The sequence below is a fragment of the Cherax quadricarinatus genome, chromosome 24 (genome assembly GCF_038502225.1).
Source record: "Cherax quadricarinatus isolate ZL_2023a chromosome 24, ASM3850222v1, whole genome shotgun sequence".
In the NCBI taxonomy this organism is placed as follows: domain Eukaryota; kingdom Metazoa; phylum Arthropoda; class Malacostraca; order Decapoda; family Parastacidae; genus Cherax; species Cherax quadricarinatus.
The window spans coordinates 40004348-40031231 of NC_091315.1; the positions used below are offsets into that span (position 1 = coordinate 40004348).

Sequence of the window (26884 nt, forward strand, 5' to 3'; positions counted from 1 at the left end):
TTGCAAACTTCAACCTTAGAAGCCAACTCATAAAACATAGGAGTAATATAGAATACCAATACATACCCTTTGTGACAGGCCTGAATACTCACTAATTTATACTTCTACATCTCAAGCATCATAATCTATTATTTACTACTACTACAGCAGTAAAGAAATGTGACCCTTTAGAAAAACATTCATTTCATATGAAAAAATTATAGGTCTATGTATTCTGATTTTCCTCATCTAAAATTATCGAGTCCAATATATTATAAGCCTTAAGTCCTGGGTTATACTGTCTCTCCACAGAAATACACATGCCATTTTGGTTAAATATTGTGTTTTGTTTTGGGATTTAATTCACAAAACTTAATTCCAAGTTTTTGGTTAATGGCATGCAAGTAGCTCCAGCCTGGCTGACCAGGAAACTTGGACTTCAAGCAAGGCTGTGGGAAAAGAACTCTTGAAACCAGTCATAAGTATGTCGAGAGCCAATTCATTTGAAACTATTATAACTGAAATCTGCCAATATTTCCACCTAATACTGAGATGCAATGGTGCTATTGTGTGTTAAAAAATTATGCACGTGAAGGAGGTTATGGCATGTCTGGCTGGTGGGTCAAAAGATAAAGGTTATCCTGGGTGGCTAATTTGGAGGATTAGTCATCCAGGATAACCCTATAAAGTTTGTGTCACTGGGGACAATTGGTCTTGTTTCCATTAAGGCCCTTGAACCTTCTCCCCAGGAGTCGACTAACACTCGGGTACCTATTTACTACTATGTCAACAGGGAACCCAGGTACCTGTGCCAGGGAGTTATCCCTGGACCCTCAGTGTGTGAATCGAGGATGCAACCTACCAAACCACAAGCATCCGCAATGCTCACGCCTGCAGAGTAGGAGTAAAAAGTTAAGATAAAATTTGATAATATTTGTTCAGATTTTTAACCCAGAGGGTTAGCCACCCAGGATAACACAAGAAAACCAGTGCACCATTGAGGACTGTGTCATATTTCCCTTGGGGTCCTTCAATCTTGTCCCCCCAGGATGCAACCCACACCAGTTGACTAACACCCAAGTACTTACTTACTGCTAGGTGAACAGGGACAGCAGGTGTAAGAGAATATGCCCAATGTTTCCACCAGTACCAGGGACTGAACCAGGGACACTGAATATGTGAAGTGAGAGCAATGCCTACCAAGCCAAGAAAGATAATTCCTAGTATCAAGTGCCCCACTTTAATTTTGACCATTACCTTTGATGAGTTTTGAGTTTTTCTACTACCAGAGACTATTTTTTGGCCAAGCTTGTCTGGTGCTTACCTGGTCAACCAGGCTATTGGTGGCATACATATAATAATAAATATAAAAAAAGGCACAATACCGTGACTGGAACGATACACAAATAACCCGCAAATAGAAGAGAGGAGCTTACGACGACGCTTCGGTCCTACCACCACTACCTCTTCCTGCCTATATATACCCGCCCTGCTCCACTTCTGGTTAGTGTGACTTTGTAAATGGTCCAAGTCGGACCAAAACATCGTCGTAAGCTCCTTTCTTCCATTTGCGGGTTATTTGTGTAATAATAATAAAGGTATAATAATATCTTTATTTACTACAAGTACATGTACATGGTATACAGGCCTAGCTGACATCAATGACATACTACTACTGTATATAGAAAACCCTTTGTTATGCAGAGCATTTTGGGCAAATTAGGTCCTTGTCCCAGGATGCATCCCACACCAGTCAACTAACTCCTAGGTACCCATTTTACTGATGGGTGAACATAGACAACCAGTGTAAAGAAACATGCCCAATGTTTCTACCCTCGCTTGGAATCGAACGCACACATCGCCGTGTGAAGCAAGAGCTTTAGTGATCAGGCCACAGGGCACCATCTCTTCTGAATATTTTTTAACCATCTATCTGAGAAACCAAAATTAAATTCAACATTCTCCTTAATTAATGCTTGCTTAGCTAAATTATCATCATTGTCATGCTCCTAGAGGCCTATTTGAGAGGGAATCCACAAAAATTAACTGTAATTCCTTCTGAACAATATGTGCATATCTGCACCTAGCTTCATACAAAAGCATGCTATATTCAGGTCTCAGGCTATTTAAAACAAGTAAGATATGATTTGTTTAGATTTTTAACCAAGAGGGTTAGTCACTCAGGATAACCTGGAGTTACCTGGACCTGGAGAGAGTTCTGGGGGTCAACGTCCCCGTGGCCCGGTCTGTGACCAGGCCTCCTGGTGGATCAGAGCCTGATCAACCAGGCTGTTGCTGCAGGCTGCACGTAAACCAACGTACGAGCCACAGCCCGGCTGGTCAGGAACCGACTTTAGGTGCTTGTCCAGTGCCAGCTTGAAGACTGCCAGGGGTCTGTTGGTAATCCCCCTTATGTATGCTGGGAGGCAGTTGAACAGTCTCAGGCCCCTGACACTTATTGTATGGTCTCTTAACGTGCTAGTGACACCCCTGCTTTTCATTGGGGGGATGTTGCATCGTCTGCCAAGTCTTTTGCTTTCGTAGTGAGTGATTTTCGTGTGCAAGTTCGGTACTAGTCCCTCTAGGATTTTCCAGGTGTATATAATCGTGTATCTCTCCCGCCTGCATTCCAGGGAATATAGTTTTAGGAACCTCAAGCGCTCCCAGTATGAGGCGTTTTATCTCCGTTATGCGCGCCGTGAAGGTTCTCTGTACATTTTCTACCTGGAGTTTACCTGGAGAGAGTTTCGGGGGTCAACGCCCCCGCGGCCCGGTCTGTGACCAGGCCTCCTGGTGGATCAGCGCCTGATCAACCAGGCTGTTGCTGCTGGCTGCACGCAAACCAACGTACGAGCCACAGCCCGGCTGATCAGGAACTGACTTTAGGTGCTTGTCCAGTGCCAGCTTGAAGACTGCCAGGGGTCTGTTGGTAATCCCCCTTATGTGTGCTGGGAGGCAGTTGAACAGTCTCGGGCTCCTGACACTTATTGTATGGTCTCTTAACGTGCTAGTGACACCCCTGCTTTTCATTGGGGGGATGGTGCATCGTCTGCCAAGTCTTTTGCTTTCGTAGTGAGTGATTTTCGTGTGCAAGTTCGGTACTAGTCCCTCTAGGATTTTCCAGGTGTATATAATCATGTATCTCTCCCTCCTGCGTTCCAGGGAATACAGGTTTAGAAACCTCAAGCGCTCCCAGTAATTGAGGTGTTTTATCTCCGTTATGCGCGCCGTGAAAGTTCTCTGTACATTTTCTAGGTCGGCAATTTCACCTGCCTTGAAAGGTGCTGTTAGAGTGCAGCAATATTCCAGCCTAGATAGAACAAGTGACCTGAAGAGTGTCATCATGGGCTTGGCCTCCCTAGTTTTGAAGGTTCTCATTATCCATCCTGTCATTTTTCTAGCAGATGCGATTGATACAATGTTATGGTCCTTGAAGGTGAGATCCTCCGACATAATCACTCCCAGGTCTTTGACGTTGGTGTTTCGCTTTATTTTGTGGCCAGAATTTGTTTTGTACTCTGATGAAGATTTAATTTCCTCATGTTTACCATATCTGAGTAATTGAAATTTCTCATCGTTGAACTTCATATTGTTTTCTGCAGCCCACTGAAAGATTTGGTTGATGTCCGCCTGGAGCCTTGCAGTGTCTGCAATGGAAGACACTGTCATGCAGATTCGGGTGTCATCTGCAAAGGAAGACACAGTGCTGTGGCTGACATCCTTGTCTATGTCGGATATGAGGATGAGGAACAAGATGGGAGCTAGTACTGTGCCTTGTGGAACAGAGCTTTTCACCGTAGCTGCCTCGGACTTTACTCTGTTGACGACTACTCTCTGTGTTCTGTTAGTGAGGAAATTATAGATCCATCGACCGACTTTTCCTGTTATTCCTTTAGCGCGCATTTTGTGCGCTATTACGCCATGGTCACACTTGTCGAAGGCTTTTGCAAAGTCTGTATATATTACATCTGCATTCTTTTTGTCTTCTAGTGCATTTAGGACCTTGTCGTAGTGATCCAGTAGTTGAGACAGACAGGAGCGACCTGTTCTAAACCCATGTTGCCCTGGGTTGTGTAACTGATGGGTTTCTAGATGGGTGGTGATCTTGCTTCTTAGGACCCTTTCAAAGATTTTTATGATATGGGATGTTAGTGCTATTGGTCTGTAGTTCTTTGCTGTTGCTTTACTGCCCCCTTTGTGGAGTGGGGCTATGTCTGTTGTTTTTAGTAACTGAGGGACGACCCCCGTGTCCATGCTCCCTCTCCATAGGATGGAAAAGGCTCGTGATATGGGCTTCTTGCAGTTCTTGATGAACACAGAGTTCCATGAGTCTGGCCCTGGGGCAGAGTGCATGGGCATGTCATTTATCGCCTGTTCGAAGTCATTTGGCGTCAGGATAACATCGGATAGGTTTGTGTTAATCAAATTTTGTGGCTCTCTCATAAAAAATTCATTTTGATCTTCGACTCTCAGTCTGGTTAGCGGCATGCTAAAAACTGAGTCATATTGGGACTTGAGTAGCTCACTCATTTCCTTGCTGTCATCTGTGTAGGACCCATCTTGTTTAAGTAGGGGCCCAATACTGGACGTTGTTCTTGATTTTGATTTGGCATAGGAGAAGAAATACTTTGGGTTTCTTTCGATTTCATTTATGGCTTTTAGTTCTTCCCGCGATTCCTGACTCCTAAAGGATTCTTTTAGCTTAAGTTCGATGCTTGCTATTTCTCTGACCAGTGTCTCCCTGCGCATTTCAGATATATTGACCTCTTTTAGCCGCTCTGTTATTCTTTTCCGTCGCCTGTAAAGGGAGTGCCTGTCTCTTTCTATTTTACATCTACTCCTCCTTTTTCTTAGAGGAATAAGCCTTGTGCATACATCGAGTGCCACCGAGTTAATCTGTTCTAGGCATAAGTTTGGGTCTGTGTTGCTTAGTATATCTTCCCAGCTTATATCGGTTAGGACTTGGTTTACTTGGTCCCACTTTATGTTTTTGTTATTGAAGTTGAATTTGGTGAATGCTCCCTCGTGACTAGTCTCATTTTGTCGGTCTGGGGCTCCACGCATACATGTCTGAACCTCAATTATGTTGTGATCTGAGTATATTGTTTTTGATATGGTGACATTTCTTATCAGATCATCATTGTTAGTGAAGATGAGGTCTAGTGTATTCTCCAGTCTAGTAGGCTCTATTATTTGCTGGTTTAAATTGAATTTTGTGCAGAGATTTAAAAGCTCGTGTGAGTGTGAGTTTTCATCAGAGCTGCCTCCTGGTGTTATTACTGCAACAATATTATTTGCTATATTCCTCCATTTTAGGTGTCTTAAGTTGAAGTCCCCCAGGAGCAAGATGTTGGGTGCAGGAGCTGGAAGATTTTCCAGACAGTGGTCAATTTTTAACAGCTGTTCCTGGAATTGCTGGGATGTTGCATCCGGAGGCTTGTAGACTACCACAATGACTAGGTTTTGGTTCTCGACCTTTACTGCTAAAACTTCCACTACATCATTTGAGGCATTAAGCAGTTCTGTGCAAACAAGTGACTCTGCAATGTACAGGCCAACCCCCCCCTTTTGCCTGTTCACTCTGTCACATCTGTATAGGTTGTAACCTGGGATCCATATTTCGTTGTCCAAGTGATCCTTTATGTGGGTCTCAGTGAAAGCCGCGAACATTGCCTTTGCCTCTGCAAGCAGTCCACGGATGAAAGGTATTTTGTTGTTTGTTGCTGGCTTTAGACCCTGTATATTTGCAAAGAAGAATGTTATCGGACTGGTGGTATTGTTGGTACTGGGGGGGGATTTTTTTTCCGGCATTAGTATCTGTATCTGTTGGTTTGGAGTGGAGGCCATCGACTGTGGTTCCACTCCAGGAATGACTGGATTTGGTGTACGATTTCTGCCATTTCCTGCCAGCTTTTTTTCCTTCCTGGCACTAAAAAACCTCTCCCTCTTGAGTGGCTGTGGCTACCCAGGTTTTCCCATGGCCTGGATGTTTTGTATCTTTTTGTCCCCTTTAGATGGTATGCCTGGCAATTTAAGTTATAGCACAGTCTTTCCTGTACTGAAGAGGTACACATTTCAGGGTGAAAAAGCTTACAGGAAGGGAGTTTGCATTTTCCTGTTGTCATATGGGCATGGCATTTTCTAGGGTGGTCATAGTTGCATGTCCCATCTGTTTTTCCAGATTTCCCATGCCAGCAGATACCAAGTGCATAGTATGTGCACAGGCTTGGTTTCCGCTTGCCTTGGGTTTCTGTGACTGTATTCCCTGTTGGTGCATGTTTCCCTGTCTTACTTCTATCCTCCCTAGCACCAACAATGGAGCTCCCACCAGTTGTTTTAGGTAATTTATCCTCACTATTGCTATTGGAGTCCTCTTGTTTGCTATTTCCTGCGGTATTTCTAGTTTGCAATATTGGTTTTATCTTATCTTTGACTACACTTGTTTCCCTACTATGGCTCCTGTCCCCTATGAGGTCATTTATATGTATTCCTTCCTGCGTATAATTCCCGACTACCTGGACAAAATCTCCAGCTTCACCATTACTGTCTCCCAGGACAGTATCTCCAGCTTCACCATTTCTGTCTCCCAGGACAGCACCTCCAGCTTCACCATTACTGTCTCCCAGGACAGCACTATCAGCCCCACATTTACTGACTACCAGGACATCACCTCCAGCCTTACAGTTTGTGACTACATGGCCAGTATCAAGGGCAGTACCATTCAGCCCAGACTTTTTATGTTCCCATCTGTTGTAGAAAGCTTCCAGGTTTTCTATGAAAGCAGCTTTGATGTTGTCCTCTTTTAATACCCTTGTGATTTTAGTCCACAGATTTATCTCATTTGGGCATACCCAAAAACATTTCCCTGTTTTAACACTGCTTGTAGCTAGTTCTTGGATATCTGCACAAGGGGCGTGACACCAATTTCCACACAAATGATAATTTACCCAAGTGGAAGCCCGTTTGTTTGACTGACCACAGACTACACACAGCTTCATAATGATTTGAATGGTTGATTTACTGCAATTCTACTAGCAACCTCTTGAATATTCTATTAATAACCTTAAATGAAGCTCTAGCTATTTGTATTTCTGTTTCTAACTCTTTTTGTATATTGGACAGCTTACCGTCACGTTCCTGATTTTTAATGTTTGTGTTTATAAGGGCGCCTACAACCCCATCCGTTTACAGTCTGCTTTATTGTCCAACGAAACTGTTTGAAACCAGTCTCGGGTTCGGACCAGTCAAGGGTTCGGACGAGTCAAGGGTTCGGACCAGTCGATCTGCTCTGATCAGTGGGTCACTTATTTAAAACATACTGGTCGGTGATTTGAGCTAACACATGAAGGATCTACTGGAAATTATCTACCCGAGTAATATGTGATTTGACTGATACAAAAGTATAACTTGCGTGTTGAAGAGCCGGTGATATCTGGCAGCTCCTACAATGACGAACGGTCGACCTCCACCCTTGTTTATCAATCGCTGTATCTGGCTTTTCTATTTTTTTTTTTTTTTTTTTTTTTTTCCGTCTCCACCACAATAAATGCTATATTATCACTATAGTTGACTGGTGCAAATTTTGGAGGAAGGACGCTTTTTCTGTAGTAATAGTTGCTTCTCGTTGTGTATATTGCGACCGCTGGTAACTACAGGTTATATGAAATTCACAGTAACGTCTCGTATTTCAAGAAAAAGAAACTAATGAAAGTCACTCCACTCCACTAAGTACCATTATAATACTGGTTAGTTGCTACTACAACACTGTATTCTGCTATTCACTGGTATCACTAGATTATATGCGAGTACACTAGCAAGCCAGGAAGATTATTAAAAACAGCTGACCTGTGGTAAGTTTCTGGCGACTTCTGGCACCTGCCTCTATAGGCTTATCACTTCATTTACAAATTCACCTGTTTTCAAATGACACTTTAGCCTTTATCATCAATATACTAGGGAGCCACTGTAGTATACACTATACACTATGTATACTCAATGTTATCAGGGAGACTTTCTTTCCTCTGACACGAAAAGTTCAATTATTATTATTTTTTTCCACACGGGACACAGGCCTATGATTCCCCTCTGGCAGTAAACTCTGCTAGGTAGTGCACACTAATTCTCCTTTTTTGACTCAGTATATAATGTTTTCCGCCCAAGATTGGTTCCAGGCGCTAGAGGGATGTATCGTATAGGATTGATGACACAAATTAAAGTTCTAGCACGTAAGAGCGACCGTGAAAACACGAGATAACCCGGAGCACAAGGCACGCTGACACGCCAAAGCAGAGCCGGTAACGCTCTTCTCTTTCTAGGTCAGCAATTTCACCTGCCTTGAAAGGTGCTGTTAGTGTGCAGCAATATTCCAGCCTAGATAGAACAAGTGACCTGAAGAGTGTCATCATGGGCTTGGCCTCCCTAGTTTTGAAGGTTCTCATTATCCATCCTGTCATTTTCTAGCAGATGCGATTGATACAATGTTATGGTCCTTGAAGGTGAGATCCTCCGAGATGATCACTCCCAGGTCTTTGACGTTGGTGTTTCGCTCTATTTTGTGGCCAGAATTTGTTTTGTACCATCTGGGACTGTTCGTCTTATTTCCACTAGGGTCCTCTTAATCTTCTCTCCCAGGATCTGACCCACAAGGTGACTAACTCCCAGGTACTTACTGCTAGGTGAACAGGGCCGGGAGTATCGGCGAATAAAAAAAAAAAAAAAAAAAAAAAAAAAAAAAAAAAAAAAAAAAAAAAAAAAAAAGGACAACAGGTGTAAGGAAACATGCCCAATGTTTCCACCTGTGCAGGCGACCGAACCACACACATTACACAAGGTGAGTGTGCAGAGTCAATTACAATTAAACTATCCAAGGTCACAGTTTCCACAAGTGTGAGTAACAAGTATGATAGATCACACTGTAAGGTTGAAACCCACTTATTAATTCAATATTACACCTCAATATTATAGTACCACAGACTGATTTACGACACAGTACTCTCCCAGTCAGATTATAAAGAACCATCAGCACAGACTGTGTGTGTGATATTATTTTTTGTATGTAGGTTGTGTAATTGTTCCACAGCACCGAGTTCAGAAAGGGGTCGAAGATAAGGATTATAAATTAGTTTCTTGGGAGGGTAGGTGGGCATGATAATATCAAAAGCTGTTATTAGCCAGGGTGGTGGGAAATGTTGTAGTTTCTTAGCATTATGCAGTTAAGATTTTCTTCGGATTTTTAACCCTGGAGGGTTAGCCACCCAGGATAACACGAGAAAGGCAGTGCATCATTGAGGAATTGTCTTATTTCCTTTGGGGGTCTTCAATGTTGTCCCCCACGATACAACCCACACCAGTTGACTAACACCCAGGTACCTACTTGCTTGTTAGGTGAACAGGACAACAGGTAAGAAAAGATTTTCTTTGGATTTTTAACCCAGGAGGGTTAGCCACCCAGGATAACCCAAGAAAGTCAGTGCATCATCGAGGACTAACTTATTTCCCTTAGGGTCCTCAATCTTGTCCCACAGGATGTGACCCACACCAGGTACCTATTTGCTGCTAGGTGAACAGAACAAAAGGCGTAAGGAAACGCACTGAAATGTTTCCACCCGCCGGGAATTGAACCCGGGCCCTCCGTGTGTGAAGTGATAGCTTTACATTTTTTTCACCCTTACCAGGGATCGAACCACGAACACTCAGCACGTGAAGCAGGAGCGTTGTCTACCAGGCCACGGGACCCCTAGCTGTCTTCAAGAAGGCACTGGACAGGCACCTCAAGTCAGTAACTGACCAGTCTGGCTGTAGTTCGTACGTCGGGTTGCGTGCGGCCAGCAGTAACAGCCTGGTTGATCAGGTCCTGATCCACCATGGTCACAGACCGGGCCAAGGGGGCGTTGACTCCCGAAACCCTCTCCAGGTATACACTCATGTAGTCCAAACATATTAACGTGCGTGGTTGTTATTCGAATCCATCTCGATTTACTTGTCACATGAATTATGTTCTAAAAAATCTCTACAAACAACAGTGTTGATCACCACACATCAACTTCAGCCCTATCATGACATTAACTTTACGTAATAATAATAATACCATTATTTACTACATACACAAGGTATACAGTCCTAGCTGACATCAATGACATACTACTATATAGAAAGTCCCTTGTCATGCAGAGCATTTCGGACAAATTAGGTCAGTTTTGTCCTGGATGCGACCCACACCAGGCGACTAATACTCGGGTACCTATTTTACTGATAGATCTTCTTTCTTTCTTTGTTGGGTTTATCAAGGCCACTGACAGCATAAGCCGTATCGAGCCCGGTTTCTCCGTGGTACGAGGAAAAATTGTTGCCCAAGGCTGGGCGATGAGAGGAAAGGAACAAAGGTTCCTTTTTAAATAGAATAGAAACTTGAAGTTTCCAATTAGATCCGGTGGAGCCCTTTGCCCAGCCCCAGCAGAGAGGGGCGCCCACACTCCTACCTGAGTTCAGTAACCGGCTTCCCATCAAAGACCGATGAAGACTTTTCCACAGAGCGGAAAAAGTGGCTACAAGTAAGCTGATGAACAGGTACCCGTCCTGTAGAGTGCCCGGCGGGCAAAATTTATTTATTTATTTATTTATTTATTTATTTGAACATGATACAGTGAAGCACAAAAGAATACAGTTAAATGCAGCATGCCAAAGCCACTTGAATGCATAGCATTACGGGCAGGCTTAAAATTAACTTAAGATTAAGTAAGCAATGATATATTGTGGTACAAAAAATATTGTAAAACAGATAACAATTTAGTACAAATGAGTATTACAAAGACAGGTCATATGGTCATTACTGTGTTGCTGTGTAATCAGTAGAATGGAGTATTCTGTTAGGTAATGAAGTTAAATAGTAACAAAGTTTGATTGGGTCACAGGTTGACATTTATGAGATACAATAATGAGATACATATATGAGATACAATTTATGAGATACAATTATTCAGTATTTATTTAGTTGTGGGTGAGTAAGTGATTTTTGAGAAGAGGCTTGAATTTATAAACAGAGAGTGTTTCTTTTATATTCACAGGTAATGAATTCCAGATTTTAGGGCCTTTTATGTGCATTGAGTTTTTGCATAGCGTGCGATGGACACGAGGAACATCAAAGAGTGATCTGTCTTGTGTTATGGTCATGTGTTCTGTTGAGGTTGGCAAGGAGATGTTTGAGGGGAGGGTTTATGTCAGAGTTAAGTGTTCTATGTATGTAGTAGGTGCAGTAATAAGTATGGATGTTTTGTATTGTGAATAGGTTTAGAGTTTTGAATATTGGCGGAGTGTGCTGCCTGTAGTGGGAATTTGTTATCATTCTGACTGCAGCCTTTTGTTGGGTGATTAGTGGTCTGAGATGGTTTATTGTTGTTGAGTCCCATGCACAAATTCCATAGGTGAAATAGGGGTAAATAAGTGTGTGATATAGGGCCAGGAGGGCTGACTGTGGAACATAGTACCGTATCTTCGATAGTATGCCTACGGTCTTGGAATTTTTTTTTTGGAAATTTGTTGTATATGTGTTTGAAATTTGAGTCTATTATCAAGGTGGATTCCTAGGAATTTTCCCTCTGTGAGTTTTGTGATAGGTGATCCATTTATCATTATGTTAAGAGACACATCTGTAGCTCTGTTACCAAACTGAATGTAATAGGTTTTGTCAATGTTTAGAGGAAGTTTGTTGGTCCTCATCCAGGTTGATATTTTCTGTAATTCGGTGTTTACAGTATTGGTTAGCATGACTGGGCTCGGGTGGGAGTAGACGTATGTAGTGTCATCTGCAAATAGTGTGGGTTTGAGTAGTTGCGATGCATTTGGTAGGTCATTTATGTATATGAGAAAGAGAAGAGGGCCTAGGACACTTCCCTGTGGGACACCAACTGTAATTGGCTGTGCGGAAGAGTTTGCCCCATTTGTGTACACATATTTTCTTCTGTTGCTGAGGTATGACTTTAGGTAGTTGAGGGAGTGCCCTCTTATACCATAGTGCGACAATTTTATGTGGAGCAAGTCGTGGTCAACTGTATCGAAAGCTTTACGTAAGTCAATGAAGATCCCCAATGGGACTTCTTTTTTCTCTATTGCTGTATAAATATGTTCTAGCATGTGGATAATAGCATCATTAGTATTTTTATTAGGCCTGAACCCAAATTGACAGGGGTTGAGTATGTTGTAGGAAATGAGGTAGGAATAGATACGCTTATGGATTAATTTTTCAAAGATTTTAGAGAGAGGGTGTAAGTTGGATATTGGCCTATAGTTATTCAAGTCTGTGTGGTCTCCTTTATGGATCGGGGTGACCCTTGCTATTTTGAGAACTGTAGGAAAGGTAGAGGATTCAATGGATTTGTTAAAGAGTGTTGCAATGATTGGTGATAGCACCTATGACACTTTTTTGTATATAATGGGTGGTAAGGTATTTAAATCTCCTGTCTTGTTTTTTAGTTTGTTGATAATAAGGGAGACTTCAGTTGGGTTAGTCGGAGCTAGGAACAGTGTGTTCGGGTAGTTGCCAGTGAGATAGTCATTGGGTGGGGTATCTGAGCTTGGGATTTTATTGGCAAGGTTTTTTCCTATAGTGGAGAAGAAATCATTGAGTCTGTTTGCTGTTTCAGTAGGTGGAAATTGGGGTTCATCTGGTTTTGTTAATTCAATTTCGCTATTTCTTGTTATCTTTTTTGTTCCTAGTATTTCTGATAGGGTTTTCCAGGTATTTTTTATGTCACCTTGTAAGTTGGATAGTCTGTTCTCATAATACAATTTTTTTAGCCCTTCTTATTAGGCTGGTTAGGATTGACGAGTAATGTTTTGTTTGGTGTCTGGTTATGCGGCCCATTCTGTACTGTTTTTCGTATAGGTGCTTAGTATTTATGGATTTGAGGATACTGGGTGTTAGCTAGGGACTGTTCAGTCTCTTTGCAGTCATCTGTTTAGTTTTTTTTAGGGAAGTGCTTGTTATAGAGGTATTGGGTCTGTTTTAGAAAATTATTAATACATTCGTCAATATCTGTATAGATTTCTAGCTCAGTGTGCCAGTCAATGTTTGTCACTGCTGCTGTGAAGTTATTGATAGTTGCCTCATTGTGAAGTCTGAAAGTGACTTTAGTAGTGTCTAGGGGTAATTTGTCAAGGTTTGTTATGAGGAAGGTAGGGTAATGGTCTGTGGTATTATCTGTGATTATGCCTGATCTTAAATGAATCAAACAGTAACTGTAATTACTACACAGCAGAACAATCAAAGGCACTTCTCAGAGCCAACAACAACATACCTGTCTTTAACTACAATATCAGATCTTTAAGTAAACATTACGATGACCTCATAGCATTACTAAATTCCCTGCATACCAGTATGTCCATCATTACTCTCACCGGAACCTGGCTAAAGCCTGATACTACAGATGTCTATGCCATTCCTGGTTACACAGCCATACACAACTGTAGGCCAGATCAAAAAGGGGGTGACACAGCTATATACTACTCAGACCAACTAGAATGTATCACTAATACTTGCACAAGGGATGAACATGGGGAATATATAATAGCTAAATTCAAATCCAAATACCTACAAAAACCTCTCAGTGATAAACATCTACAGAGTTCCACAGTCAAACATTAGCCGTTTTAGTGAAAACCTAGGAAGTATGATAACTGATGCACGCATGAACAAAGATTACTTACTACTGAACCCACACATATCTATGGAGGTGTCCTTGATCTGTGTCTTGGCTTCAACATTACTTCTGCCAGCTGTGAGTCTTCCATTGTAACAGATATAGCGTCTGATCATTTCCCAAGGCTAACCTCTCTAGATATTGGTAATACTATTCTCCCTGGTGGGATATTCAAACGGAAACGTCTTAATGTTTCCCCTGATCAACATGATGACTTTGTTGCACATGTGACTGACTGGTATAATTCCTATGAGTGTACCTCTGTCGAGACTTTTAACAATGACCTTGTGAGCAGTATTCAGAACTTCTTAGAGCCGCCTCTGAAACCTCCGACTACTCTAAATCCAAATGACTTCCATAATAATCTTAAGTCTTATAAAAATCATACCTATTACAATGATTCTAAACTTCGAACATTGAAACGTACTGCTCGCAGACTAGGCCTAGCCTATAGAAACCATCGTATCCCTGAAATGCTGAGCCTCTTCCAAACTGCCCTTGCTGCTGCCAGAGAGCGTATGACAGAGCTGTGGCAAACAGACTGGGAACAATTTGTCAATGGTCTCAATGCTCACACCCCACTTAGCCGGGCATGGAGGGACATAAATAGAATTAAGGGTAATAGAACTGGGCAGATCGCGCACCCTCATCCCTTGCATAGGGCGAATGAGTTAGTCAGTGCTTGGGCTGCTACATCTAGCTATGACAGTCTTCCCAGTACCACACAGGCGAAATGAATGGACAAATATGATGCAAGGGAGAGACTTGTTTGCTTTATGCTCAGCAAGGCAGATGACTGCAACATTCCTTTCACTAATTATGAACTTGATGCAGCACTAACTAAGGGCAACTCCACGTCGCCTGGTGAGGATGGTATTACTTACAACATACTCAGATTGCTGTGTCGAGTACCAGGTAATCCTTTACTTGAATTATATAACATGAGTTATGTCACTGGGGAGCTCCCTAAATCATGGACCAATAGCCTCATTATTCCCATTCCAAAGCCCAATCAACAAAACTCATTTCGCCCAATATCCCTTACTAGCTGCTTGTGTAAAACATTTGAAAGGATGATTCTTAATCGTCTTATGCACAGAATTAAGGAATTCTTGTCACCCCGGTTGCATGGCTTCATGCATGGAAGGAGTGTGCATCATTGCATTACCACCTTTCTCACTCTGCACACTGACAGCTCATACACTACGGTGGCCCGGTGGTCTGGTGGCTAAAACTCCCGCTTCACACACGGAGGGCCCGGGTTCGATTCCCGGCGGGTGGAAATTCCGACACGTTTCCTTACACCTATTGATGCAACAGATGTGTAGTAGGAATTAAAACAATTTGCCACCTTAGATGTTTCGTGGCATACCTCGTTATCGTTAGACCTATCTACTGGTTTATGGCTATACCCCAACTGTTTTAGTTGTTGCCAGAGCTTTCTGGGGTTATGCTTATACTCTTCAGTTTTTGAGCAATAGTGCTTTGCCTTTGCTCCTTTTATAAGTCTCTGCACTCTGGAATTCATTTAGTGCTGCAATATCGTGTCTTTTTGCTTTAAACCTTTTTAGCAGCTGGTCTCTGAATTTCATTGTGGAAAATTGCATTTATCTGAATGTATCATTATATACATAACAGTAAATGAACATTGATAATTATTATTTATCAGTTAGACAAGTAGGAATTTGGGACATCTAGGTCGCAAAAAAATGTCCCCCTTCGATACCTACCACTGTCATAACCACAAGTTGCTCTGGACCTATTAATTAAATGAAATATACATCACCAGGAATGCTGGTAAATATATAAATTTGTGGACTGTATATTAAAATTAAAAAAGGATTATAGTATATACACATTTATATAACAGAAGGAGAATATATCTTAATCATAACACTCACCAATTTGACTGGAGATTAAGTTGTCATGTACAGGACCCCCCTTTTGCCTACATTTATGAAGAATTTACTGGCCAGAAATTAAACATAATTTAGACATGACTTAGCTGGGGTTCCTGGAGTTGTCCTGTCCTGTCGTCTGATTCTCAATTATTATTATAATCAAAAAGAAGCGCTAAGCCACAAGGGCTATACAGCGCATCTGATTCTCAAATTATGCAGGAATGCACATCCAACAATTTCGCCTCCTGTATTCCCTGTATTCCCTGGAACGCAGGCGGGAGAGATACATGATTATATACACCTGGAAAATCCTAGAGGGACTAGTACCGAACTTGCACACGAAAATCACTCACTACGAAAGTAAAAGACTTGGAAGACGATGCAACATCCCCCCAATGAAAAGCAGGGGTGTCACTAGCACGTTAAGAGACCATACAATAAGTGTCAGGGGCCCGAGACTGTTCAACTGTCTCCCAGCATACATAAGGGGGATTACCAACAGATCCCTGGCAGTCTTCAAGCTGGCACTGGACAAGCACCTAAAATCGGTTCCTGACCAGCCGGGCTGTGGCTCGTACGTTGGTTTGCGTGCAGCCAGCAGCAACAGCCTGATTGATCAGGCTCTGATCCACCAGGAGGCCTGGTCACAGACCGGGCCGCGGGGGCGTTGACCCCCGGAACTCTCTCCAGATTCCAGATTCTTCTCCAGATTCCTCCTATTTGAGAGGTGTCAGCCCAATTTTAACCTCTAGAGCACGAAAAATTCTTCCTATTATTCACAACGTGTTATTCAATTCAAACAAAATGGCGACTGACCCCCCTAGCCGCAGGTTTCCCATTTTCGATAACATACTTCTTTTAAAAATACAATATAGGGCATCTGTTTACCTATAAATTACCGTATTTCCGGAAAATATGTACAGTATTTTCCACATTCATATTATCTAATATCTCAGTAGTCATCCAGGGTTCAGTTCTTCGTTTAATCCTGACCTCTTTAACTGGTGCAATATTATCAAGGATGGTAGTGAACATTGTTTTGAATTTTTCCCAGGCATCGTTTACGTCCGTGCCTATTTATCAGTGTTTCTTTACTGTAGTTTCTAGTTGACCTCATTTTTATTGTCCTGTGTAGGCCTATCCTATCCCTAGTGATTTTCCTGGTGCAGTAAATGATGAAACGATCACTAAGGCCTGTAGTAATGACGCCCTCAGAGCGGTTACAGAGTATGTGGTCAGTTAGGGTGGCTGAGAACTGTGTGATCCGGGTTGGTGTATTAATTAGTTGAGTGTAACTATTTAAACCAAGAATTTGCTTATACCTTTTACATAGCCCGTTATTTTGCTGCTGAAAACAGATATTGAAGTCGCCCAGGATTATTGTCTCGCAATTGTTTTCAAGTCCGGACAAGACTCTGGAAAATCTTCTAAGAACTGGTCCTGGGTGGGAGAGCGGTATGTAGTGTCATCTGCAAATAATATGGGTTTGAGTAGCTGCGATGCATTCGGTAGGTCATTCATGTTGATGAGAAAGAGGAGTGGCCCTAGGACACTTGCCCGTGTGACACCTACTGTGATTGGCTTAGTTTAATATGTTTATTATGCACCCCATACCCATCCTGTGGGCGGTAGTCAAAAGATTACAGAGGTACATAATGGGTCCAGGGACTGGGCCTCAAAGTTTTGATGGCTGAGCAAGTTACAGAGGTAATGAATTCACAATTTACAAAGGTAATGAACTCCAGGTAGGTCTAGTCACAATCATGACAAGTTACGAAGGTATTAACAGATTATAGAGGTACACAATGGGTCCAGGGACTGGGCCCCAAAGTTTTGATGGCTGAACTAGGTACAAGGTAATGAACTCACAAGTTACAAAGGTAATGAATACTGTAAGAATGGTTACTTGCGTTTATACATGGCTACAATCATGAACAAATTTTAGAGTAATGAGCAATTCACACTTCCACACCCGGTCACAACTGTAGTGAGTTATTGGTGCAAATATTGATTGTTGAGTCACACACACACACACACACACACACACACACACACACACACACACACACACACACACACACACACACACACACACACACACACACATAAACACACACACACATACACAAACTCATACACACACACACACACACACACACACACACACACACACACACACTCATATACACACACACACACACACACACACAGTGGGCGCCTGTGACAAGCGGGGTTCCACAGGGGTCAGTCCTAGGACCTGTGCTGTTCTTGGTATATGTGAACGACATAACTGAAGGGATAGACTCAGAAGTGTCCTTGTTTGCAGATGATGCGAAGTTAATGAGAAGAATCAAATCGGATGAGGATCAGGCAGGACTACAAAGAGACCTGGACAGGCTACAAGCCTGGTCCAGCAACTGGCTCCTTGAATTTAACCCTGCCAAATGCAAAGTCATGAAGATTGGGGAAGGGCAAAGAAGACCGCAGACACAATATAGTTTAGATGGCCAAAGACTGCAAACCTCACTCAAGGAAAAAGACCTGGGGGTGAGTATAACACCGAGCATATCTCCTGAGGCGCACATCAATCAGATAACTGCTGCAGCATACGGGCACCTGGCAAACCTACGGATAGCGTTCCGATACCTCAGTAAGGATTCGTTTAAGACTCTGTATACCATTTATGTCAGGCCCATACTGGAGTATGCAGCACCAGTTTGGAATCCACACCTAGTCAAGCACGTCAAGAAATTAGAGAAAGTGCAAAGGTTTGCAACAAGACTAGTCCCAGAGCTACGGGGATTGTCCTACGAAGAAAGGTTGAGGGAAATCGGCCTGACAACACTGGAGGACAGGAGGGTCAGGGGAGACATGATAACGACATATAAAATACTGCGCGGAATAGACAAGGTGGACAAAGACGGGATGTTCCAGAGAAGGGACACAGACACAAGAGGTCACAATTGGAAGTTGAAGACTCAGATGAATCAAAGGGATGTTAGGAAGTATTTCTTCAGTCATAGAGTAGTCAGGCCGTGGAATAGCCTAGAAAGTGACGTAGTGGAGGCGGGAACCATACATAGTTTTAAGGCGAGGTATGATAGAGCTCATGGGGCAGGGAGAGAGAGGACCTAGTATCAATCAGCGAAGAGGCGGGGCCAGGAGCTGTGAATCGACCCCTGCAACCACAAATAGGTGAGTACAAATAGGTGAGTACACACACACACACTCATACACATACACACGCACACACAAACACACACACAAACACACGCACACACACAGGAGCTTGGACTCGACCCCTGCAATCTCAACTAGGTGAGTGCACACACACACACACACACACACACACACACACACACACACACACACACACACACACACACACGCACATATGTGGTAATGCTTTATTTACAGCTAGCAAAGTCAGGGTATTTCTCCAGAATGGTCTGTAATATACCACTGTGGATAAAATACTTAGCCATTTCTTGAACACTTCTGAGTGAGTTGTTTCTAAATTCATTAATTTTATCGCACTCCAGTACATAATGACGCAGGGTGTGACAATAGTCCATCTGGCAAAGTTTACATTTCGTTTGGTCTACATCTGGTGGTGGTGATTTAACCTGCCAAAGATACTTGTAACCCAGCCGGAGCCGGGCAGTAGTGACATCCAAGAGTCTGCTTATTTTGTTGGATGCACCGTAGACATGTGGCTCCTCCTGCAATGTAGAATGATGATAGATGGACTCACTGGTGTCAATCTCCCTGAGCCTTAAGTCCATAAAATTCAGTTGAAGTTCTTTTCGTATTATTGTTCTCAAACTACTACCTGACAAGCCAAGATTGTAATCTACTCCCTCTTTGAAAGCATACAGCTTAGCCAATTTATCAGTTCTATCATGCATCTGAAGACCAATGTGAGATGGAATCCACAGCATGTGCACTCTGACTCCACTGTCCACAATCTTACCATATCTATGTCTGGCTTCTGACACAAGCATGCCACAATTTATACTTAATGAGTTGAGAGCATTTATGGATGACAGAGAATCAGTTACAATTAAACTGTCAATCTTTGATACATAGATGCATTTCAGTGCAAGGAGTATGGCAAACATTTCTGTCTGAAGGGTAGAGGCCCAATTATTGATGCGTGCTCCAATTTCTTTAAGAGAGCCATCACTCTGTACGACAACAACAGCACTACCAGCTGCACCAGTGGATTGGTGAACAGAACCATCAGGCCCGGTGGCCTGGTGGCTAAAGCTCCCGCTTCACACACGGAGGGCCCGGGTTCGATTCCCGGCGGTTGGAAACATTCGACACGTTTCCTTACACCTGTTGTCCTGTTCACCTAGCAGCAAATAGGTACCTGGGTGTTAGTCGACTGGTGTGGGTCGCATCCTGGGGGACAAGATTAAGGACCCCAATGGAAATAAGTTAGACAGTCCTCGATGACGCACTGACTTTCTTGGGTTATCCTGGGTGGCTAACCCTCCGGGGTTAAAAATCCGAACGAAATCTTATCTTATCTTATCTTAATTTGCGAGAGTGTGTGCTGTGTGACTAAGTTATCAATACAGCTTAAGGCCTCATGTTTGGCTTCAAGGCGAAGTTTTGGTTGTGATTTAAGTAGTAGTTTGGGGGGAAATGGAGGAATGGTAGTTTGGAATAGGGTAATATTCCATGGAGCGGAGAAGTGCCGCTGTTGCTTTACTTGACATAGATCATGTATCTGATTCATGCGGAGGTCGGTTCCAGTTTTTTCGATCCATCTAGAGGAGTGTTCACCAGTGCTGAGGAAAGTTTGGAGGGCTTCTGTGCAGGGGTTTGAATGAGCTTGCCTGAGCATATTAACCCCAATTAGGATATTTCTTTCAGTAACACGATCTCTGATGCTTGGAATATCAAGTTCTTTTTGCATATTTAAAATTTTGGCAGTACGAGGGCATCCTAAAATGATCCTCATTGCTTCGTTCTGCAGTTTTTCCAGCCCTCCAAGCTTCCAGTCAGACACAAGAGCAAGTAGCCCCGCAGCATAATCAACCAATGATCTAATATAAGCAAGATACATCATTTTCACAATTTTAACATTAGCACCATACCTGGGGTGAAGCCCTGCCACAACTCTAAGTGCTCTTAGTCTTTCTTTGTATTGGCGACAAAGTCTTGTTACAACAGGTCCAAGTAGTGGAACCTCAAAGCCTAGATACCTGTATCTGGCTGTGTGACCTCTTATACCATAGTATGTTAATTTAGTGTGCAGCAATTCATTGTCGACTTAATCAAAAGCTTTACGTAAGTCAATGAAAATTCCAAGTCCGACCGAAACGTCGTCGTAAGCTCCTCTCTTCTATGTGCGGGTTATTTGTGTATATTCCCAGAGGGACTTCTCGAGAGCGGTATATATTAGTTCTAACATGTGTATAATAGCATCATTTGTGCTTTTATTATTCCTGAATCCAAACTGACAGGGATTTAGTATGATGTTTGAGATGAGATAGGAATAGATCCAGCCAGAGTAGAAACATTGGACGTGTTTCTTTCCACCTGTTGTCTATGTTCCCCATCAGTAAAATGGGTACCTGGGTGTTAGTCGACTGGTGTGGGTCGCATCCTGGGACACTGACCTAATTTGCCCGAAATGCCTCCGGAGCATAACAAGGGACTTTCTATATAGTAGTATGTCATTGTAATCAGCTAGGACTGTATACCCTGTACATGTACTTGTAGTAAAATAAAGATATTATTATTATTATTATTATTATATTATTATTATTATTATTATGAATTAACGGTTTTGATGAGAAGCCGGGTACTAAATTTAGGTGGGGGTGGGGGTGTTACGCTCTGCCGAGGCTTGTCGAGAAGGTCCAACTGATCTATTTGGGAACTTCTTGTTCCTGTTTCTATTTACAAAGGAACTCTTGTTCCTTTTCCTTTCATGGCCCACCTCTGGTCAAAAATCTTTCCCGTGCATCGGGAAGTCGGGATCAATACAGCGTAAGGTGTCAGTGGCCCTGATTAACCCAACAAACAAAACCTGAGCTGCTAGTTTATTGTGCGCTGTATAGCCCTTGTGGCTTAGCGCTTCTTTTTGATTATAATAATAATAGTTTATTGTGCGCTGGGTGTTCATGCTGTGAGTCGGGGGGGGGGAAGGCTGTGTGACCCTTGTGGGTTTAGAGCTTAGTTTTGATAATAATGTGAGTGGTAGCGCCAAGAAATAAGAATTATATGTCACAATAGGTTTTTATTAGACCCACCAGGCCACGGCAAAAGTTCTCTCTTCACACGGTGTGGGTCCGGGTTCGATTCCCGGGGAAGGGGTGGAAACATTGGACGTGTTTCCTTACACCGGTTGTCTATGTTAACCCATCAAAGAGGATGAACATTGAAACAGGCGTTCTCTAACTCTACCTCCAGTAGAAATGTATTTGTATTACTACAGACTTTGCACCCCTCAAGGAAGGTTCCTTGATGTTGGTGAGGGGCTCTTGATTTAGGGAATTGGATCTGTGCTCCAGTTCCCCGAATTAAGCCTGAATGCCTTCCACATATCCCCCCCAGGCGCTGTATAATCCTCCGGGTTTAGCGCTTCCCCCTTGATTATAATAATAATAATACAGACTTTGCAGAAGCCTTCGACAAGTGTGACCATGGCGTAATAGCGCACACACAAAATGCATGCTAAAGGAAAAACAGGAAAAGTTGGTAGATGGATCTATAATTTCCTCACCAACAGAACACAAAGAGTAGTAGTCAAGAGAGTCAAGTCCGAGGCAGCTACGGTGAAAAGCTCTGTTCCGCTAGACACAGTACTCGCTCCCATCTTGTTTCTCATCCTCATAACTGACATAGACAAGGATGTCAGCCACAGCACCATGTTTTCCTTTGCAGATGACACCCAAATCTGCATGACAGTGTCTTCCATTGCAGACACTGCAAGGCTCCAGGTGGACATCAACCAAATCTTTCAGTGGGCTGCAGAAAACAATATGAAGTTCAACGATGAGAAATTTCAATTACTCCAATATGGTAAACATGAGGAAATTAAAACTTCATCAGAGTAAAAAACAAATTCCAGCCACAAAATAGAGCAAAAAACTAACGTCAAAGACCTGGGAGTGATCATGTCGGAGGATCTCACCTTCAAGGACCATAACATTGTATCAATTGCATCTGCTAGAAAAATGACAGGATGGATAATGAGAACCTTCAAAATTAGGGATGCCAAGCCCATGATGACACTCTTCAGGTCGCTTGTTCTATCTAGGCTGGAATATTGCTGCACACCAACAGCACCTTTCAAGGCAGGTGAAATTGCTGACCTAGAAAATGTAGAGAGAACCTTTACAGCACGCCTAACGGAGATAAAACACCTCAATTACTGGGAGCGTTTGAAGTTCCTGAACCTGTACTCCCTGGAATGCAGGCGGGAGAGATACACGATTATATACACCTGGAAAATCCTAGAGGGACTAGTACCAAACTTGCAGATGAAAATCACTCGCTACGAAAGCAAAAGACTCGGCAGACGATGCAACATCCCCCAATGAAAAGCAGGGGTGTCACTAGCACATTAAGAGACAACACAATAAGTGTCAGGGGCCCAAGACTGTTCAACTGCCTCCCAGCATACATAAGGGGGATTACCAATAGACCCCTGGCTGTCTTCAAGCAGGCACTGGACAAGCAGCTAAAGTCGGTACCTGACCAGCCGGGCTGTGGCTCGTACGTTGGATTGCGTGCAGCCAGTAGTAACAGCCTGGTTGATCAGGCCCTGATCCATGAGGCCTGGTCACAGACCGGGCCACAGGGGTGTTGATCCCTGGAACTCTCTCCAGGTAAACTACTACTATTACTACCACTAGTATTACACCTCACTCTAAGCCTGTATATACCGTGTCCATAAATTGTTTTTAACGGCTTGACAAAGCTCCTGGAGAGCGAAATGTTGCCACAATAAAGTCACATTAGTTGCACTTGTCCTTTTACTTTACATGTTGTTGGTAATTCTACCAACATTATTACGATTTTCCAGGTGTAAATTATAACATTTCTCACCTGCATTCCAGCTAACTTTTTGTAATCTGTATCATTACTTAATCATACAATGAAGTACACTTAAAATTACTCTGCAGTTTGCTGCTAGATCATGATTGATGGTTTAGATGCCCCTGCTTAAATGAGGAAAGGCTGGTGGCTAAGAGGCGTGTAGTTGATAGGCTTTAACGATGGAGTTCCATTCCTAAGACCATGTCGTTAAACGAATTTGCCGCTAAGTGAGGAGCATATAATGGTAGTGGGTTTGTGTCAACCATCTTTGATGCTGTTTTAATGTCACCTTTACACCATTTATAACATTTCTGGTATATTTTTAAATGTTTATACAGTGGTGTACTGTATATTGTAATAAACTGAATAGAGGAAATCAGCTCTAATATATATATTACATTATTTAGGTATGCATACTGGTCAGAGCCCACGGTAAGTCCTCTCAGTGAATACACACTGATAACTACACCTCTCTAGGTACTAGGTTGGTAGACAGCAACCACCCAAGGAGGTACTACCATCTTGCCAAGCGAGTGTGAAACGGAAGCCTGTAATTGTTTTACATGGCAGGATTGGTGTCTTTTTGTTTCATAAACACACGGGATAACAGGTGTATCTTGCTACTTCTACTTACACTTAGGAAACACCACACATGAATATATACACACACACCCCATCTGGGTTTTCTTCTATTTTCTTAATATTTCCTAATTTCCTATCTCCATGGGGGTGTGGAATTATAATTCTTCCTCCATAAGCCATGCATTTTGTAAGATGTGACAAAAATGCCAGGAGCAAGGGGGCTAGTAACCCCTTCTCCTGTATAATTACTAAATATAAGAAGAAAACTTCTATTTTTCTTTTTAGGTCACCCTGCCTCGGTGGGATACGGCTGATTAAAAAAAAAAAAAAAAACTACACCTCAGTGCATATACACCAAGACAGGAACAGGATGTTTGAGAGAGACATGGGAACTGTAAGACACAGGGATTTAAGGATGTATTTCAATCTCAGGGTAGTTAGGAAGTGTAATGACCTTGACAAGGAAGAGGTGGAGGCAGGTTCCATGTATAGTTTTTAAGAGCAGGAATGACTAACTATGGCAAGACCATCCAAACAGTCATAGATAGCCATACAGAACAAATAATATCTCTTAATACAAAGGTTGAAGAAGCAGTAAAAGAATGGAAGAACAACTTAGATAACCAGTTCAGTGACTACTTTGCGCTCCAAGAAGATAAAACTGAGCAAGATAAACTATCGGACGCAGTAATAGTTAACAGTCCACTTTCTCCCAGTGATATGAACCAAACAAACAGTAAAGAAATTACTCTCCAGATAATAAAGGACCAAACAAAAGTTACAGTACCAGAGTCAGAAATAAAGGAAGCCAGGTTACTAGGATCACATGGTAGAAAAAGTGTTATGCTTAGATTCCACTCACATGACAGGAAAAAAAGACTTAATAATTGCATCTATTAAAGTAAAGAAAGAGGTATACATAAGCGAGTGTCTTACCAAAAAACGTCAGAACCTCCTGTATAGTCAGAAAACTTAAGCGGGAGAATAATGACACAATACACCAATGCTTCACACGGGATGGGAAAATTCTAGTTAGGAAAACAAATGTAGGTCAACTGTACACAATCACAAACGAGAATGATCTATCACGATTTCTCAGGGATACTAATCTTACAGAGAATAACTAAACAATGTTCAACCTAAAAGCCTACGTAGTGTAGTGTAAGTTTTTGCTCCATTATTGTTCAAATTTCATAATACAAGCTCTTAGTAATTAAATAATCAATTACCTCATTGTGTGATTTTACTTGTAAGTATAAGTCACCTTATGTAATTTTCTTATTTACTATTGTTTGCTTAAATATTAGCTGAATTGATACTTTCTCTATCCATATTACAACCTCTTACTTCTTTAAATACTGTTAATTGATATTACTTACTAAAATTAATAATTAAATACCATTTTTACTATCAGTACAATTTACTCTAACATTTTTGACATCATTTAATTACCATTACTTGTCTAATTACCATAATCTGTTTTAATACCACATTTACTATCTTAGAGTACTCTTAAATACCTTGTACTGCCAAATAACCTCTAGTATAACTACCAGTGCAATATTGAATCCAACTAACTGTTCTTAAAATTTAATACTTGAAATAAACATTACTTTTTCATTTTATTTTTATTAATTAATTTTTTTTTGTAATCATTATTACTTATTAATTTTTTTTTTAACATCATATTTACTACCAGTCAATTTTACTTTTGTACATTAATCATTATTTTATACTTTTCTTAACCTTTTGTTGCGAAACTTTCAAGTCTGTATATTCAACTCAAATCTTAACATTATCCTTTGTACCTGTGTACCTGTCTACCATCTTACTATCATATTATAACCAAGTCATTACTATTTTTATTTTTAATTTATTATTCTTTTGGTACTTTAATTTGTCAATTTTATTTTGTCAATTTAAATCTAGTTATACTCTTGTTCTTGTTAACAACTTTATCAGACCTTAGTGCAATTGCAAGTACCATTTTGTATTTTATAAGTTTATACCTAGTTGTTCTTTAGCTCATTCTAGCTCAATACATAGACAACACCAAATTCACTATATTACACCTTAGTGCAATTACAAGAGTGAGTCTGGTGCCATTTGTAATTTTTTTTTTATAGTATTAGTTTATACCTAGTTGTACTTTAGCTCATTCTAGCACAACACAGACAATATCAACTTCATTATGTTTATTAGTGACTATACTCTATATGACCAAAGTGCTTTAGCTATATACTTGTCCAAACCTCCCACCACTACAGAAATCAGTATTAGAACTCGCCACATAATACAAGATATAAATAACCACTATTTAAACCTAAAAGATGAATGATCACGTTGACCCTGATCTAAACCTCCATAATCTAACACACAATCAAAACTTATTGGAAAGTACAGGCTGCCATAATTATATTTATATTTCTTCTTCAATTCCATGAAGAAAGAAATCAGTCATGGGGGTTGGAAAAGGTGAATGGAGTAACAGCGCCCTGGACAGTAAAAGCCCAACAGTTGCCATCCTACCAGAAAAGTAAACCTCACTATCGCCGCAAGGTATGGCAACACCGCATACCCAAACAAAAACAATGGCACACAGCTCTTATTGTAGCGCTCTTAAGTGGTGATATCCAAATTAATCCAGGACCTCAAACTATTGTGCAG

At 41.7% G+C, this 26884-nt stretch overlaps 1 protein-coding gene across 1 annotated transcript in view; it reads right to left on the bottom strand.

Annotated features, from left to right (window-relative positions):
- LOC128690934 (uncharacterized) overlaps positions 1-7197 on the bottom strand; it is a 31806-nt gene extending 24609 nt beyond the window's left edge. Inside the window, exon 1 of the mRNA XM_053779720.2 lies at positions 7107-7197. The gene's annotated coding sequence lies outside the window, so the exon portion shown is untranslated. The remainder of the gene's footprint in view (positions 1-7106) is intronic.
- Positions 7198-26884: the final 19687 nt, after the last annotated feature.